The sequence below is a fragment of the Jaculus jaculus genome, chromosome 4 (assembly GCF_020740685.1).
Source record: "Jaculus jaculus isolate mJacJac1 chromosome 4, mJacJac1.mat.Y.cur, whole genome shotgun sequence".
Lineage (NCBI taxonomy): Eukaryota > Metazoa > Chordata > Mammalia > Rodentia > Dipodidae > Jaculus > Jaculus jaculus.
The window spans coordinates 144,023,264-144,039,998 of NC_059105.1; the positions used below are offsets into that span (position 1 = coordinate 144,023,264).

General features: G+C 35.9%; 1 protein-coding gene across 3 annotated transcripts in view; it reads left to right on the plus strand.

Moving 5' to 3' along the window:
• Nucleotides 1–16,735, plus strand: part of Cadm2 (cell adhesion molecule 2) — a 1,093,192-nt gene that overhangs the window by 986,438 nt on the left and 90,019 nt on the right. The gene's annotated exons all lie outside the window — the stretch shown is intronic.

The window sequence follows — 16,735 nt, forward strand, 5'->3', positions numbered from 1 at the left end:
GTTGCTACAGTTCTATCAATACTGTTACCAACTACACAAATACATTTTACTTGAACTCAGGGTCTAATGCTTAGAAGATAAGTACTTTGGTGACCAATTTCTTTCCCAAGGCTCCTTTGGTCTTCTTTCAGTTTTTTTTTTTTTTTTAAATTTTATGTGTTTATTTAAGAGAAAGGGAGAGAAAGAGATAGCGAGAATGGGTGTGCAGGGCCTCCAGCCAACCAATGCTAGATGCATGCTCCACCTTGTGCATCTGGATTATGTGGGTACTGGGGAATCAAACTTGGTTCTTAGACTTCATAGGCAAACACCTAAACCACTAAGCCAACTCTGCAGCCCCTCTAATTCTTTTAAAGCAAGAATCCCATTCCTCTTTCAGGAACATTACCTATTCGTCAAATGTTTGTCTATACAGTAAAAGGAATGTTGCTAGAAATGCCTATTTTTGCCATGCCACTTCCAGTGGGACACCACTCCTTATTGGTCTTGCCTACCTCAGCATATTCTTGAGAGCCCCCACCACTTGCCTAGTCATGCCATATTGCTTCCAGTGAGTCCCTGCCTCCTGGAAACCTTTAGCACCTGCACCCATGTCCAGGGTCCTTCTCACGAACCTAGTCAAAACACACCTGTGAATTAAGTCTCTGTACTTCTAGGACCCCTCCCCATCTGTGCTCCTGCCTGTGAATCCTTCTTTGCTGTCCAGTCAGACCACAGCCCTGCCTGGGAGAGCACCTCCAGGGCGTGCACCATTCTTTGGTGTGCTCCCCAAGGAAACACCAAACAATGCAAAATCATGAACATGACAGGAAGTAACTCACAACTTTCAGTAGTAAATATGAATATTAATGGTCTCAATTCACCAATAAAAATGCATAACTTGTTGGGCTGGATCAGAAAGCAGGAGCTACTTTTGGCTATACTCAGTGAACTTACTTCACTCTTAATGGCAAATGCTACCTTAGGGTAAGGGATGTGCAAAGGCATCCTATATAGGCAGAAACAGGAAAAAATTTAAAAAAAAGCATTTTTCTGTTCTAATATCTGACAACGTAAACTTGAAATCATAACTAGTCAAAAAAGATAATGAAGGATACTTCATATTAATCAAGGGGAAATCTATCAAATGGATATTGCAATACTGAATTATATGCACCAAATACAGGGGCACCCCACTTCATAAAATAAATACTACTAGACATGAAATCACAGGTAAGCCCCACCACAGTTATACTAGGCAACTTCAATATCCCACTCTTGTCAATACCATTCAACTAAACAAAAGAAGGTAAAATAAACAGAAACTTTGGTGATAAGTGATAGAGCAAACAGACCTAACAGGTGCACAGCATACCCCACTCCGAAACTATAAAATGCATATTTGACTCAGAAGTCCATGGTACTTACTGTAAAATAGATCAGATATTATTACACAAAGGACGTTTCAGCAAATTTAGGAAAAATTAAATATCTCTTTGTGTTTTATCTAACCACAATGCAATAAACCTAAAAATTAAGAATACAAACTAGAGAAAATGTGCAAACTCCCAGAGATTAAACAAAACATGGAAATTAAACAGCACAACTGAAAAAAAAATGTGCCACTGAAGTTATCAAGAAAGAAATTTTAAAAAATAGTACCTAGAATTGAATGAAAATGAAAATAGAATTTACCAAAACCTGTGGGATATCTTAAGAAGGAAGTCCTAAAGGGGAAGTTTGTATCCTTAAGTGCTTAATTAAAACACTTAGAAAGATCTCAAATAAATAAATTCAGTGATGCACTTAAAGGCCTTAGAATAACAGGAGCAAGCCCACTGCAAAATGAAGGCCAGAGCAATTAACTATTAAGATCAAGGCAAAAGTTAATAAAATATAAACTAAAATAAATAAACAAGGAATCTACTAAACAAGGAATTAATTATTTGGAAAGATAATCAAGATTGATAACCCAATCAAAAAGTGAGTTATCAATGCACGACCCATTTACATCAACAAGGAGGGTCTAATGGGAGGGGGTAGATCATAGATGAGCCTAAACAATGGTACCAAACTGCCTGTATTTGATGAAAAGAAAACTAATAAATTAAATTTTTAAAAAAGTGAGTTATGGAACTAACTATAGTTCTCTAAAGAAGAAATGCAAGTATCTCTTAAAAACCTTAAAAAGTATTCATCATTCTTAGCCATCAAAGAAACACAAATTAAAATGACCCTGTGATTCCAACTCACTCAGGTGAGAATGCCTTGTGTGAAGAGCTCCATACTAAAGGACTCTACTAACACATCCACCAATGCTTAGGAAACATTGAAAAAGAAGGGGCAGAAAGAAAATAAAAGCCACAGACTGAGAAGGTATACTCCAAGTCACCCCCAGACACCAACTGGTGCATTCATGACCCCACAATGAATACCAATAATCCCACTGAGGAAGGTCCTCAGTTGAATGGAGGTAGAGGAGAGGGGGTGTAAGAATATAACCAAGCCTTGCATGGTGGTTCACGCCTTTAATCTCAGCACTCGGGAGGCAGAGGTAAGAGGATTGCTGTGAGTTCCAGGCCACCCTGAGACTACATAATGAAATCCAGGTCAGCCTGGGCCAGAGTGAAACCCTACCTTAAAAAAGAAAACCAAAAAAAAAAAAAGTATAACCAAAGGGCTGGAGAAAAGGTCCACAGTTTGCTTAGTTTTAAAGCTTTAAGGCCTTAGTGCCATACCCTAATGAAGACAGATGCACAAAGTCACACTTGTGGTGTGGTGTCTGGGCTTGTTTACTGTGACATGACGCCCTAGCCTGTTCAGTCTCTCCTCTCCTCTCCTCTCCTCTCCTCTCCTCTCCTCTCCTCTCCTCTCCTCTCCTCTCCTCTCCTCTCCTCTCCTCTCCTCTCCTCTCCTCTCCTCTCCTCTCCTCTCCTCTCCTCTCCTCTCCTCTCCTCTCCTCTCCTCTCCTCTCCTCTCTTCTCTCTCTAATCTTCTATTTTCTTTTCTTTCCTGTTCTCTCCCTTCCCTTTCCCCTGCCTCCCCCTCCTTCCCTCTCTCTCTCTCTGTCCCTCTGTCTCTCCCTTTCTGTTCCTTATTCCTCAGCTCTCACAAATAAATGTTCATAAAATAAGATTCTGATATTTTTTTAAGAGAAAAAGAAACTAAACTAAAATTGCACTCCTTTGGGACTACCCACTCCAATCTACCTTAGTAGTGTGAGTTTTGCTTTGCTAAATGCTTAAATGAAACAAAATAAAATGCAATAAATGATGACAATTATGAGGGGAAAGATAGATTATTATTCACTGTTGATGGGAGTACAAGTTGTGACAGCTATTATGGAAATCAGTTATGCTTATTCGTTCATTTTTAAATTTTAAAAAAAATTGCTTATTTTTATTTGTTTGGGAGCAACAGACAGAGAAAGAGGCAGACACAGAGAGAGAATGGGCATGCCAAGGCTTCCAGCCACTGCAAACTCCACATACCTGTGCCCCCTTGTGCATCTGGCTAACTTGGGTTCTGGGGAATTGAGTCTCGAACTGGGGTTCTTGGGCTTCACAGGCAAGCGCTCAATTGATAAGCCATTTCTCCAGCCCTAAATTTATTTTTATTAGATATGGACATATCTATGTAAAAAACACTTGTTGGCACATCCTTTCCCTCCTCCTTGCCCCTTTTCTGAATAGGCCTTCCTTGTTGGGATGCAGGTCAACCCCTGGAGATTGTGGGTCATGAATTATGGGGACAACAGTCAGTTATGGGGGAGAGGCAATGTCTCTGTGCAAAATGTCCCAATGTGGGGCTCTAAAAATCTTTCTGTCTCCTCTTCTGCAAAATTCCCTGAGCCATAGTGGGTGCATTTTAAGTCTACTTTAGTGATGGGTACTTAGGAGCCTCTGGATCTCTGGTTTGGTAGTTGTTGAGTATACTCAGTGTCTATCTCCTTTACTCTTGTGGTGATAACAGATTCACTAAGAAAATAGCATTCTTGCTCATTTTCCCAGTTCCTCTGTGGTTTTAGCTAGGGCTGGGGTGGAGTGCACAGGGCTGTTTACCTCCTCAGGTCCAGCTTCTGTCTGATAAAGAAAAGCATATTCTCCAATGGAGAGTGAAGTCAGTACCAGTTATTAAAATGTGATAACCATTATTAATTTAGAGAGTGTTTAAAGGGTATAGACCTTCTTATAGCCTAACATTAGTGGGAGCTTGATAATGGAAAGCAGAATCATTATCTGGATATGATTCTGACTTGTTTCCCAGGTCCAGATGCAGTTTCCTTTCCAGTGAGCACATCTGTTAGCCAATACAAGAGCAGTTGGTTACCCACCATGGCTGTGTTAATAAATCTAGAATATTGACATTATATCAGTCATCATTTTACTCTAATGGAATTTTAAATATATTTCCAGAATCCCTTTATTAAATGCAGTATTCCTATATTAAATTCCACAACAAAAATGTCTCACTTCAGTAAAATATTCACTTTCATAGAATGAACACATTTTAAATGATCTTAATCTATAAAAGTAATCAGTCATATTTCCTCTTTCTCATGTCAGAGATCATTTGTTAAGCAACTGTTTTTAAACTATTTCAAGAATACTTAGGGCATCAGGGAGATCTATTCATGAGGAAGTATGTGATTATAGGGTACAACAATCAGCAATGGAGCTCAATAGGTGTTTACTCACAATTCTACATAGCATTATTATTGTATTTATTGGCAATTGTCTTTGAAGGATATGTCAAAATATATTTATTCATTAATTTTCATACACAAACATCCCTGTGAATTGTCCTTGGTAATTTTGAAATATTATCAGATTTTCCCATGAAATTTGACTAAGCTTTTGACTTGCAATATTAAATGCTATATTTAGAATCATTTATTTTTTAAGATTTGTGAGACAAAAGACATGTATGGAAAAGTTAGAATTCGCTAAAGTTAGTTATAATTACTTAAAACTTCAGTTTTGTATCAGATTTTCAACTTTCCTGAGATACAGATATTATTACATATTTTTTCTTTTTTTTTTTAAATGTGTTTATTTATTAGAGACTGAAGGGGCACACCAGGACCTCTAGCCACTGCAAACGAACTCTAGACACATGAACCACCATGTGCATCTGGCTTACGTGGGACATGGAGAGTTGAACCTAGGTCCTTAGGCTTCATAGGCATGTGCCTTAACCACTAAGCCATCTCTCCAGCCCATATTTTTCAAAGCATTTTAGAAATCATTATCTCTTTGAGAGGTGCTGATAAATTTACAAACTTTCTTCATGTTTTTTTAGTTAAACTATCATCATGTATTAGTTACTTTTCTCGTTGCTCTGCCAAAACTCTGACTTAAGCAACTTAAGGAAGGAAGGGTTCCTTCGGGCTCTGTTGGAGCCATCAGGGCAAGAGAGGCATGCCCTTAGCAAGATGGTGCAGTGGGTACCATTGTTTTCACAGTCAGAAAGTAGATAGAGATGGGTGCTGGTGTCCAGAGACTTTTCTCTTTAATATACAGTCCAAGGCCCCAGCCCATGGAATAATGCTGCCCACTTCAGAATATTATTTCTTAATTTATTTAATTTGTTAATTTTTTTTTTAATTTATTTATTTGAGAGCGACAGACACAGAGAGAAAGACAGATAGAGGGAGAGAGAGAATGGGCGCGCCAGGGCTTCCAGCCTCTGCAAACGAACTCCAGACACGTGCGCCCCCTTGTGCATCTGGCTAACGTGGGACCTGGGGAACCGAGCCTCGAACCGGGGTCCATAGGCTTCACAAGCAAGCGCTTAACCGCTAAGCCATCTCTCCAGCCCTAATTTGTTAATTATTTATTTGCAAGGAGAGAGCAAGACAAAGACAGAGAGAAAGAGAATGGGCACGCAAGGCCTATAGTAGCTACAAATGAACTCTAGACCCATGCTCCACTTTGCGCATTCAGCTTTAATTTGGCACTGGAGAATTAATCCCACAGTGGCAGGCTTTGCAGGCAAGTGCCCTAACAACTGAGGAACCTCTTGAGCCCTGTGTTGTGCACTTTTAAGGTAAATATTTGATTTCAATTAACCCAGTCTAGAAAATTCCTCAATGCTGTGCTTAGGGGTTTGTCTACTTGGTAATCATAGACTCTGTCAAGTTGATAATCAATTTGAATCATCACAAGTTTTTTTTTTTCTAAGAAAGTGAATATATTTATCAACATGAAAACCTTCTAGTATTTCTGTTTCTGTGTCTGCTGGTAATATAGTTCTGTCTGCAATCTCAACAAAGGCAGCACAGTCTAGTAGTGTGAATCATGACTCTACTCTGAATCAGTATTCTGGAGACTTTATTACCCTGTGATTAGAGTTCTATGTTTAAAAAAAAAACGATGTGGGCTTAACTTGCAGAGATGGCTCAGGTGCTAAGGCACTTACCTGCAAAGCCAACAACCAGAGTTCAGTTCCCTAGGACCTATGTAAAGCCAGATGTACAGATTAGTACATGCATCTGGAGTTCGTTTGCAGCAGCTGGAGGTCCTGGTGCACTCATTCTCCTTCATTCTCTCTTTCTTCCCCTTTCTCCATTCCTCCCTCCCTCATTGAGAAATAAATAAATAAAATATTTTAAAATAATGGTGTAGACTCAAGATAAACATGGGAAATATCTCTATGAAGTTCTATGACTAGAAAAACATAGAAATATGCATATCTAATCTAGAATGAATTAAGCAACTGTTTTGACAAACAAAAGGTGAACAGTTTACACAAATTTCAACAAGTATGCTTAAGAACAATTTAGATTGCAAGCTTATTGTGTTTAAATGTGAGTGTCTTATTAAGAATAGTGAAATGTATCCTAAGAGGTCCACTGATACTAACATTTTGATCATATTGAAAATGTTTTCCATTATTTACAACTGTAATATTGAAGAAGAATAGGGATGTGGTCTACAATATAAGCACCATATCAGTTTACTTAATTGCAACTTGAAAGTGGGCCACATCTTTAGGACTATTATACCTTGTAGTCATATATAAATATACATTAAAAGTTATGTTGGAGTAGGAGGGATAGCTTAGCAGTTAAGGTGTTTGCCTGCAAAGCCAAAGGACCCAGGTTTAATTCCCCAGGACCCATGAAAGCCAGATCCACAAAGGGTGCATGCATCTGGAGTTCATTTGCAGTGGCTGGAGGCCCTGGCACACCCATTCTCTCTCTCTCTCTCTCTCTCTGTCTCCTGTGTGTGTGTGTATGTGTGTGTGTGTGTGTGTGTGTGTGTGTGTGTGTGTGTGTGTCTGTCTGTCTGTCTGTCTGTCTCCCTCTTCTACTGCCAAATAAATAAAAACAAAAAGTTAAAAAGTTATGTTATGTGAATGCTTTTTAAAGTTAAATCAATTTTATAATTAGTTCAGAACAGAGTCTAAAATGAATTATATACATGGTCATGTCTCTAATTCTTATATAAAATACATAGATGCCTAGCGATTAATAATATAAAAATTATTTTCAAATTTTTATCACAAACCCTATATTAAAATATCTGGATTTTTTAGTACTTTCATACTGCCCCCCTCCCCAATATTCTATTTCATTTGCGGGTTTGTTGTTGTTGTTGTTGTTTTCTTAATGAAAGATAGCACTGTTCTCTCATAGAATCTTCCAGTTTACTTTAGGTGAAGTGATTCCAGGAAAGAGCTTGCATACTGAATTAGGTGGAAGTAAATGATACAAGATCATCCATGTCAAACACATTTGGGATCCTACTTTACATTTCTCTTTGCCCTTTTTGTTTGGAATATAATGAAAGTTTAAAATGCACACACTTTTTATTCTAAAGAAGACATTGATTTTATTCATAAACTTTTGTAATTACATGGAATTGTTAGATACCACCTACAGCTTAAAATTGCAGTATTTTCATTGTCAAGAGCAGCTTTTTGTTATTTATTGTTGTACATGGATTTCATTTAGCATGAAAAGCCAGTGGAGGCTACCAAAATGATGCAAGAGATTCATTCAAATCTAGTTTTGCGGAGAGTCCTTTCTATGAAGCAGGCAAGGTGACTCTGAATCTTGAGGAGGGTCAATGCACAGTGGAGTGAGACCCTGTCACACTGGTGCTGCTTATCTCAGTGAGCATCCTGGACTTGTTGACACTTTTGCGCTATAACTCAAACAGGCTGCTACATGTAACTGAAAATAATGGGAGAAAATAAATGTCCTTCATGGAAAAGCAATGTAACTACACTCTCTTCTTTCCACTGCCTCCAATGCCAGTGGAATTAACAATAAAAATATTAAGGGTGCAAGGTTGCATTCTGTTTTAAGATAAGGATATTTAATTCTTCTTAGCATAAAGATATCTCTTTTCTTAATTTTTCTATATTCATTGAAGTTAAAGTCCTATGTAAACCTCTAATAAAAAGTCTTGATGTATACTGCTTATCCCTTGGAAACTCTAAGGAGGGGGAGATTACTTCCACTCAGCAAGAAGTAGCTAGATATATGGATTCCAGACTAAATGGTAATAGTGTTGTTTTTTCCTTTTTCTTTTTCTTTTTTTTTTTCCTCTCCCAATTTGAGCAGTAGTCTTTGGAGAGAAACACACAGGTTGAGCTTCTGGGGCTCTTTAGACTTAATTTTGTTTCGAAAATCCATTCGTAATGCCATTTTTAAAAAGAGAAACTGCCACAAAACAAAACAGCTTGACAAGTTAGAAATTATTCTACACTGCATTTGTAGAGAACAGAACATACCTTTAACCTGAAAAGCTCGTTATTAGAAAAAAGGTGCCTCACCACTCTGCAGTTCATTGTACGCGGTGCTTGTTGGAAGTGATTTCGTCCTGACAAGGTTATGCAGCATCTGTTGTGCTCTAATAAGCTCCAATAATAAAATGTGGCTGCCTTTTTCTGAATTCCTTCATTAGCATGTGAAGAAAGGAACATGTTTCTATTATTTCTAATTGGGTAGTATGATACAGAACTCAAACTCCTTTTAAAATGGAGATAATCTGCATTCAGACCATGAGATCAATTGAGAGCATAAAGCTGAATTTTAATTATTTAAATAATTTTTAGAATTGTATTCCTAGCAGAAATCATTTAAAAAAAATAAAGTGGGAAGATAGGCAACTTTTGGTACAGATCAATAAGGCTCCTTTACTGACCTTTTTTTTAAACTAGAAATGATATAGTGTTTATTTTCTGACATTATTTTAGTAGTCATCAGTAGCAGCATTAATAAAATAAATGAAATTTACTGCGATGAATGCTAAAGATGGCTGGAAACTCAACTCTCTGATTCTTTTTTTAATATGATATGTATATATTGGAGAAAGAGAGAGAGTATGCCAGGGCCTTTAGCCATTGCAAGGCATTCCAGATGCATGCACCACCTTGTGCATCTGGCTTATAAGGGTACTGGGAAATCTAGCCTGGGTTCTCAGGCATCGCAGGCAAGCACCTAAACCAATAAGCCATCTCTCTGGCCCCATCAGTTTCTATGGTTAATTATCTTATTGGTTCATTGAAAAAAGTAAAATGAATGTCAGACAAATACTAAACTGCCATTAACTCTTGTGACTTGAGAGCAGCATTTTGCAACAAGAAATGGCAGCTCTTCTGAGGTGGAGATCTAACAAGGGTTGAGTCAAAGGATACTTGTCCCAGTAAAGTGATATTTTATTTTATTTTTTTTTTAAATATTTTATTTTATTTTATTTATTTATTTGAGAGAGACAGACACAGAGAGAAAGACAGGTAGAGGGAGAGAGAGAGAATGGGCGCGCCAGGGCTTCCAGCCTCTGCAAACGAACTCCAGACGCATGCGCCCCCTTGTGCATCTGGCTAACGTGGGACCTGGGGAACCGAGCCTCGAACCGGGGTCCTTAGGCTTCACAGGCAAGCGCTTAACCGCTAAGCCATCTCTCCAGCCCAAAGTGATATTTTATGAAATGAAGATATATTCCTTTATAAGGCTGATCTTGTGCTTCTTTGGGTGAGGTGAAAATAAAAAAAAAAAAAAAAAGATAATGTTAGCATGTACTGGGGTCTCTGCAATGTGACTATAACAGAGAGGAAAAAAAAAAAAGACAAACTTATTGCTATATAGAAAGAATATTTTACAAACCAGTTCAGGATAAGGGGCTTGACATATAGATATGAAAGAGGTGATGTGAAAATTTGATGTAACTGCAAACACAATAGCATGAACAGAAGGAGCTTGATCTAGAACTTGGAGAAAACACTTTGGTTAAGTAAAGGCATTTTTCCTCATGGTTGCTGGATTTTCTTTGTATAAGCCAGCTTAAGGACAATTGAATTAAAAAAAAAGGCATTCATGCATTCTCTGAGGAACTCTTGTCCTTAGAATAGTAAAATTTCAAATTATGACTGTTTCATAGTGGTGTCTGTGGTATGGAGTTTTCCATGTTAGTGTTATGGGAACTGAGCTAGGTAGTCTATAGTCTAGTAGATTTACAATAAGATGATTTTTACCAATATTTCGTACACAGAGATTAGCCCCTTTGTTCAATATCTTAATGTTTGAGCTGAAATGGCTCTTCATGTACTAAATTATTATAGAACTACTCTAGAACATTTAGATAGTATTTATTTGTTACACAGTAGTCACTCCACAAAGAAAACCTGCCTGGAATATATCTATATTACCATACAGGTATTCCACTGGCTATAGCTGGAGTTTCTGTACATCATTCTTGAAATACTCTAGAATTTTTCTTTTACTCAAGAAAAGTATGTTACAAATGAAGAATATAATTGTTTATAATTGAAAATATTTTTGTATGGGAAATTATAAGCATATTTTAAGTCATAGAATCCTTGCTTTTTTCAGTTACCCTTCAATGAAAAGATTCATAATAATTTTCCTTTGAAAGAAATGATTGCATTTACTATCTATATATGTGTATTTATAGAGATCCATTACTTATTATTTAGAATTTAAATATATGGTCATATATAATAGATTGTTTACATGTATTATTGGCATATACAAATATTACGTATGTACATATATTGTTGTGCATTTATATTATTTAAATTTTTATTAATCATGAATTCACTTAAAATTTCATCAGAGATTGTCAATAAATACATTTATTTCAGAATACTTATTGATATATAGAAATTTTATATATTTTATATATTTACAATGTACAGTCAGGTTTATAAACAATTTGGTGTTTTGTAGGACTATATATTACTATCATCAAAGCTTTTACTAGTTTTAGAAACTATTTTTAGATTTTTAAATTCTGGTTATAATGAAAATTGAAATTTATCTTTTTGGATAAAAGTTGCATCCCAGTAATTTAGATATAGTGATGAATATATCTGATCAGATCTAGACAAAACATAAATATGTTCATTTTCATAATAATTTTATCCTCTGAATATTTTATTAATTAACTTCCTGAATTATTCTATAGCTTTGGAAATAAGTAACACAATTCATTTATTATGTAAAGTCAAAATCCTGAATTCATTATTTGTAGCCATTGTTGTGTTACTAAAATAATCAATAATGTAGCCATTGATTATGGTAGTATTTAGTACATTTCCAAAAAATAAAATAAAATACACCTAAGCCCATTATTTGCATTATGTAAATCCAAGGTTAAATATGTAACTATTTGAGTTTTTATATTTGTTGTCATTTATAAAATTTTAATATTCTTAAATTATGAAAGGCCATGAACTTGGCTATATTTTTTGCTTATAGTTGTGAGTGCAAATGTTTAATATCTGATTTAGCATAGGATACTAACAGATAAGAAATACATCTTAAGAACTTAAGTGAAATGCTATAGTTATCTTCTTATTGCTGGGATAAGGCAACCAACCAAAAGCAGCTGATGGGAAGCAAAACTTTAATTTGGCTTACAGTCCAAGCAAGAGAAGTTCCATAATAGCAGGGGGAAAGCATCGCATGAGCAGAAGCTGGACATAACCTCTGCCACAGCATAGGGAAAACAGGAAGTGAGAAAGCTGATTTCTAGCAAAAGAGAACTGGCCAATAACATCCCAAAGCACCCCCCCCCAACAACAACACACCTATCAAGCATGGTTCCTCCTCCCAAGTTTCCACCAGCAGCAAACAAGTGTTCAAAACACAAGAGTTTACAGTTGACTCTGATTCAACCCACCACATAGACATTTCAAATTTAGCATATAACAATAAGCAACTGAACACATAATCTAGAGCATATAAATTATAGATGTAGATTATCTTGTTTTAGGAAATTGAATAAATAAATGTTAAGTCAGTACTTATGTTTTACTTTGTGTTCATTGCTATAGTTTATTCCTTGAAAAAAGATGAAAAAATGTGTGCTTTAATAGAGAAAAAAGTGGCCTGTATTTTATATCCTTTCCTATATTTTATAGAGTATTTCTTGTATTAACAGTGTATTTTTTAAATGTCTGGGGAATTATATATAAAATAATGCAAACAATTAACATTAATGTTTCATATTCTATGTTTCTATAAGAAATTATACATCCACTTTTGTAATCAATGTCTAACTTAAAGTCTAAAATTAAGGCTTCATGTAATTGCCACTGAAATGTTTGCTAAATTTTATTGTGGGTGCTCATTTGTAGAAGTGGGAAACAAAAAAAACAATTGAATTTAGTGCTAGTGACTGGATGATAGTTAATATCTTCTTCTAGTAGGCAGCTAAAACCCAATGGCCTTGAGATCCATGGAGTAAATTCTCACTTAAGCACTTAGACCTCACATTAAATGAAGCATTGAAATATAAATATTATATAGACTATTAAGTCACATATAAATTGGTACTGATATTGAACCACTGAATGGAAACTTGCTATTTCTTTTTTTTTTTTCCTTCCTCTTTCCTTCCCTTCCTTCCTTTCTTCATTTCTACTCCCTTTTTCAGCAGAATCTCACTCTAGCCAAGACAAACCTGACCTGTAGCCCAAGCTGGCTTTGCGCTCATGATGGTATTGCCAGGCTGTAGAGTAGAAGCTTTCTAAAGACTCTTATTGAGACTGGAGAGATGCCTCAGCAGTCAAGGCACTTGCCTACAACACCTAATGACCTGGGTTCAATACCTCAGTACCCATGTAAAACCAGATGCACAAAGTGGTGCATGTATCTGGAGTTTGTTTGCTAAGGCTAGAAGTCTTATTACACCCATTATATCTCTCCCCTTCTCTCTCCTTGCAAATAAATAAATTATTAAAAAGGAATCTTCTTGGGTGGAGAGATGGCTTAGCAGTTAAAGCACTTGCCTGTGGAAGCCTAAGGACCTAGGTTTGATTGTCCAGTTCCCATGTAAGCCCAATACACAAGATGGTGAATACATCTGGTATTCATTTGCAGTGGCTAGAGAACTAATGTGCCATTCTCTTTCTTTCTCTGAAATCTTCTTAAGTACTTCACACTGTCACTGAAAGCCTGAAAGTAGGTAAACATGAAGAGGTTCATATGAACCCTAGAAATTATTAATCCTAACAAAACACACTGTTTTCATCCTGACAGAAATGAGAGTAAATAAGTATTACTATTATTATTTACTTTTTATTTTTTACTGAAAAAAAGAGAAAAAGCAGGCTAGAGTCCTGAAAAATTTATCCTTCAAAAACATAGTGATTCTGCTTTTGTTGAAGATTGGGGTTTTGAGAGAAGGAAGCCAATCTTTAGTTCTACAATAACTAGTTATGTTGTTGATCCCTTCACAGAGTGGACACTTCTAAATCTATTAAATGTTCATATATTTATGATGATATAGATGTTTATTTGCTTTCTTAATTGCCATAATATTTCAACAATAAGCTAGGGATAACTTTTTCCTCAAGGGTTAATTATCAGAACAAATAAGAAGCTGAAATAGGAGACAGAAAAATAATACAATTTTCCTGATATTTCACAGATTCCAACTAACAAAATGTTTAATTTAATTTGTTTCTAATTAATCCTCTAGAATGAGATACTTAGGATTTTCAGCTTTTACTATTTCACAAAATAACTGAAATAATTCAATACACATGAAGGATAAATTTTTAAAATAAGAATGTACAACTCACAATTATTATTAAATAAAAATGTTTCAAATGTTTCAATACATTTGGGTACTATCACTAAAAAAGAAAATCTATTTGCAATGATTGAGACAGATTTCTTCATCATTTTCTTCTCCCACTCACGTCAGCCAGGATTCTTTCATGAAACTCCTTTAGCCTAAGTTTATTCAAGTGTGCTGGGAGATGATCCAGACACAGAAACAAGGGACTAATCTGTATCATCTACAAGCACATTTTACACAGTTCTCAAAGTCATTTAAATCACATTATCAAGTACTAAAACAACTCATCTTTTCATCTCAAGGAAAAAAAAAAAAGCTATGCATAGCTTCTTTGACATTTGTAGAAATCAAGTGGTTGATCCTTATAAGAATGCTTAGAAGAACTAAAATAATTATGAATTTCTATCTTTTTTTAAATAAAAAAAGAAAAAAAAAAGAATCCAATAATAGTTCGTTGGGTTAAACCAATATAAACAAATGAACATATAAGTATGTATGTGCCTATTGTTAAGACTCAATTGATAGGCATAATTTTGAAAGGGTATTTCCCTTATTAGAAGTCCCTTAAAAATTATGTGGGAGCTGGGCATGGTGGTGCACACCTCTAATCCCAGCACTCAGGAAGCAGAGGTAGAAGGGTCACCGTGAGTTCAAGGCCAGCCTGAAATTACCTAGTGAATTCCAGGTCAACCTGAGCTACAGCAAGACCCTACCTCGAAAACCCAAAAAGAAATTATCAATTGAGCACATTATTCTAGCCCACTGGTTGAAAATATATAGCTTAGTATCTTGAAATCTATGATAAGTTTAGTAACACCATTATCTCCATATAGAGTATTTTGTTTTTAAATATTTTATTTATTTGAGAGGAGAAGAAGAGAGAGAGAATATGGACATGCCAGAGCCTCCAGCCACTGCAAATAAACTCCAGACTCATGTACCACCATATGCATCTGGTTTTATATGGGTACTGGGGAATTGGACCAAGGTCCATTGGTTTTGCCAGCAAGTGATTTAACTGCTAAGCCATTCTCCAGCCCTATATATAGAGTTTTAATGAAAAATATTATTTTTATAGAAAATATTTTTTTCTCATAGATTTAAGGTCCTAATAAGCAAATTACTTAATTAACAAAAAATGTATTACTTTTTATTTTAGATATTCATTAAAGTTAACCATAAACCATATCTATATACATATTTTGAATTTTGATTTTTCATCAACCAGTTTGCCAAAGCTATTTAAGGATATCTCACACTGAAATGTGAATATGTTGTGAGGATTAGCAGACTGAAAGTACATGATCATGTATACATTATTTTTATTCATTTATAATCTTTAAAGAAAAATCAGTTCTGGGCTGGAGAGATGGCTTAGCGGTTAAGCGCTTGCCTGTGAAGCCTAAGAACCCTAGTTTGAGGCTCGATTCCCCAGGACTCAACGTTAGCCAGATGCACAAGGAGGCACACTCGTACGCAGTTCGTTTGCAGTGGCTGGAGGCCCTGGCGTGCCCAATTCTCTCTCTCTCTCTCTCTCTCTCTCTCTCTCTCTCTCTGTCTCTCTCTCTCTCTCTCTTTCTGTCACTCTCAAATAAGTAAGTAAAATAAATAAACAAAATTAAACAAAATCAATTCTACCTTATGATCATGGTAAATTGCCCTCCAGGCAAACCCATTTTGTCTAGTGACTAATGTAACACCATTGACTTTTCAGAGTTTGTTTTCTTAATTTGACTGGCCAGGAAGCATTTTTCCCCGTTGAAAAACAGGTGTAAACATCACTACTGGAGATAAGAGCGGGAGCTCATGCTGCTTTGCCTTGTCTCCAGTGTAGGAAATTCAGCAGGTGAAACCGGCAGATTGAGTAGGGCTATTTATCAGAAGTAAAGAACTTGAAAATTTTTGTTGTAACTCAAAGATTTTTGCTGAGAGAATGATGGGGAACCTTTTAATAGCAAAATAATATGTCAAACAATGTGAACATATAGGGGTTGCGTGACAAACATATGAAATGAAACACAAGCGCAGTAGCCACAGGTAATTTGTGAGGACATGTTTTTTTTGTTTGTTTGTTTGTTTTTTTTCCTAATTCCCTCCCTATGTCAATTATATGCCTACCCACATGAGAGAAAAGTTCTCCTGGAGGATTTTTCCAAGGTTCTCATAGCTTCGCACTTTTGTTTAAAATATTCTCGCCGGGCGTGGTGGTGCACGCCTTTAATCCCAGCACTCGGGAGGCAGAGGTAGGAGGATCACCACGAGTTCGAGGCCGCCCTGAGGCTACAGAGTGAATTCCAGGTCAGCCTGAGCTAGAGTGAGACTCTACCTTGAAAAAACAAAAAATAAAAATATAAATAAAATATTCTCTTTGGGTAGTTTCAGCTGGTTTTCATGAATTGACTTAAATTTGGCCATTAAATGCTAAATAATCATTTCTGTTTATTACATTGCCTATATTTGAATCAAATTTCAATTCGTGATAACTAAGTATGGATTGAGGAGTGAATGTTATAATTAAATGTCATGCCCTATAACATCCCTTTGGTATTCTGTATTAAAATAAATCATATACCTTTCACAACATTGGGTTCCATTCTAGTTGATTCAATACTTGTTAAAGACTCCTAGTGACTGCAAAGTTTTTAGAAGGCGTTGCCAGCTAATTGTGGTAAGAACTGCAAGACTCTAAACTGTAC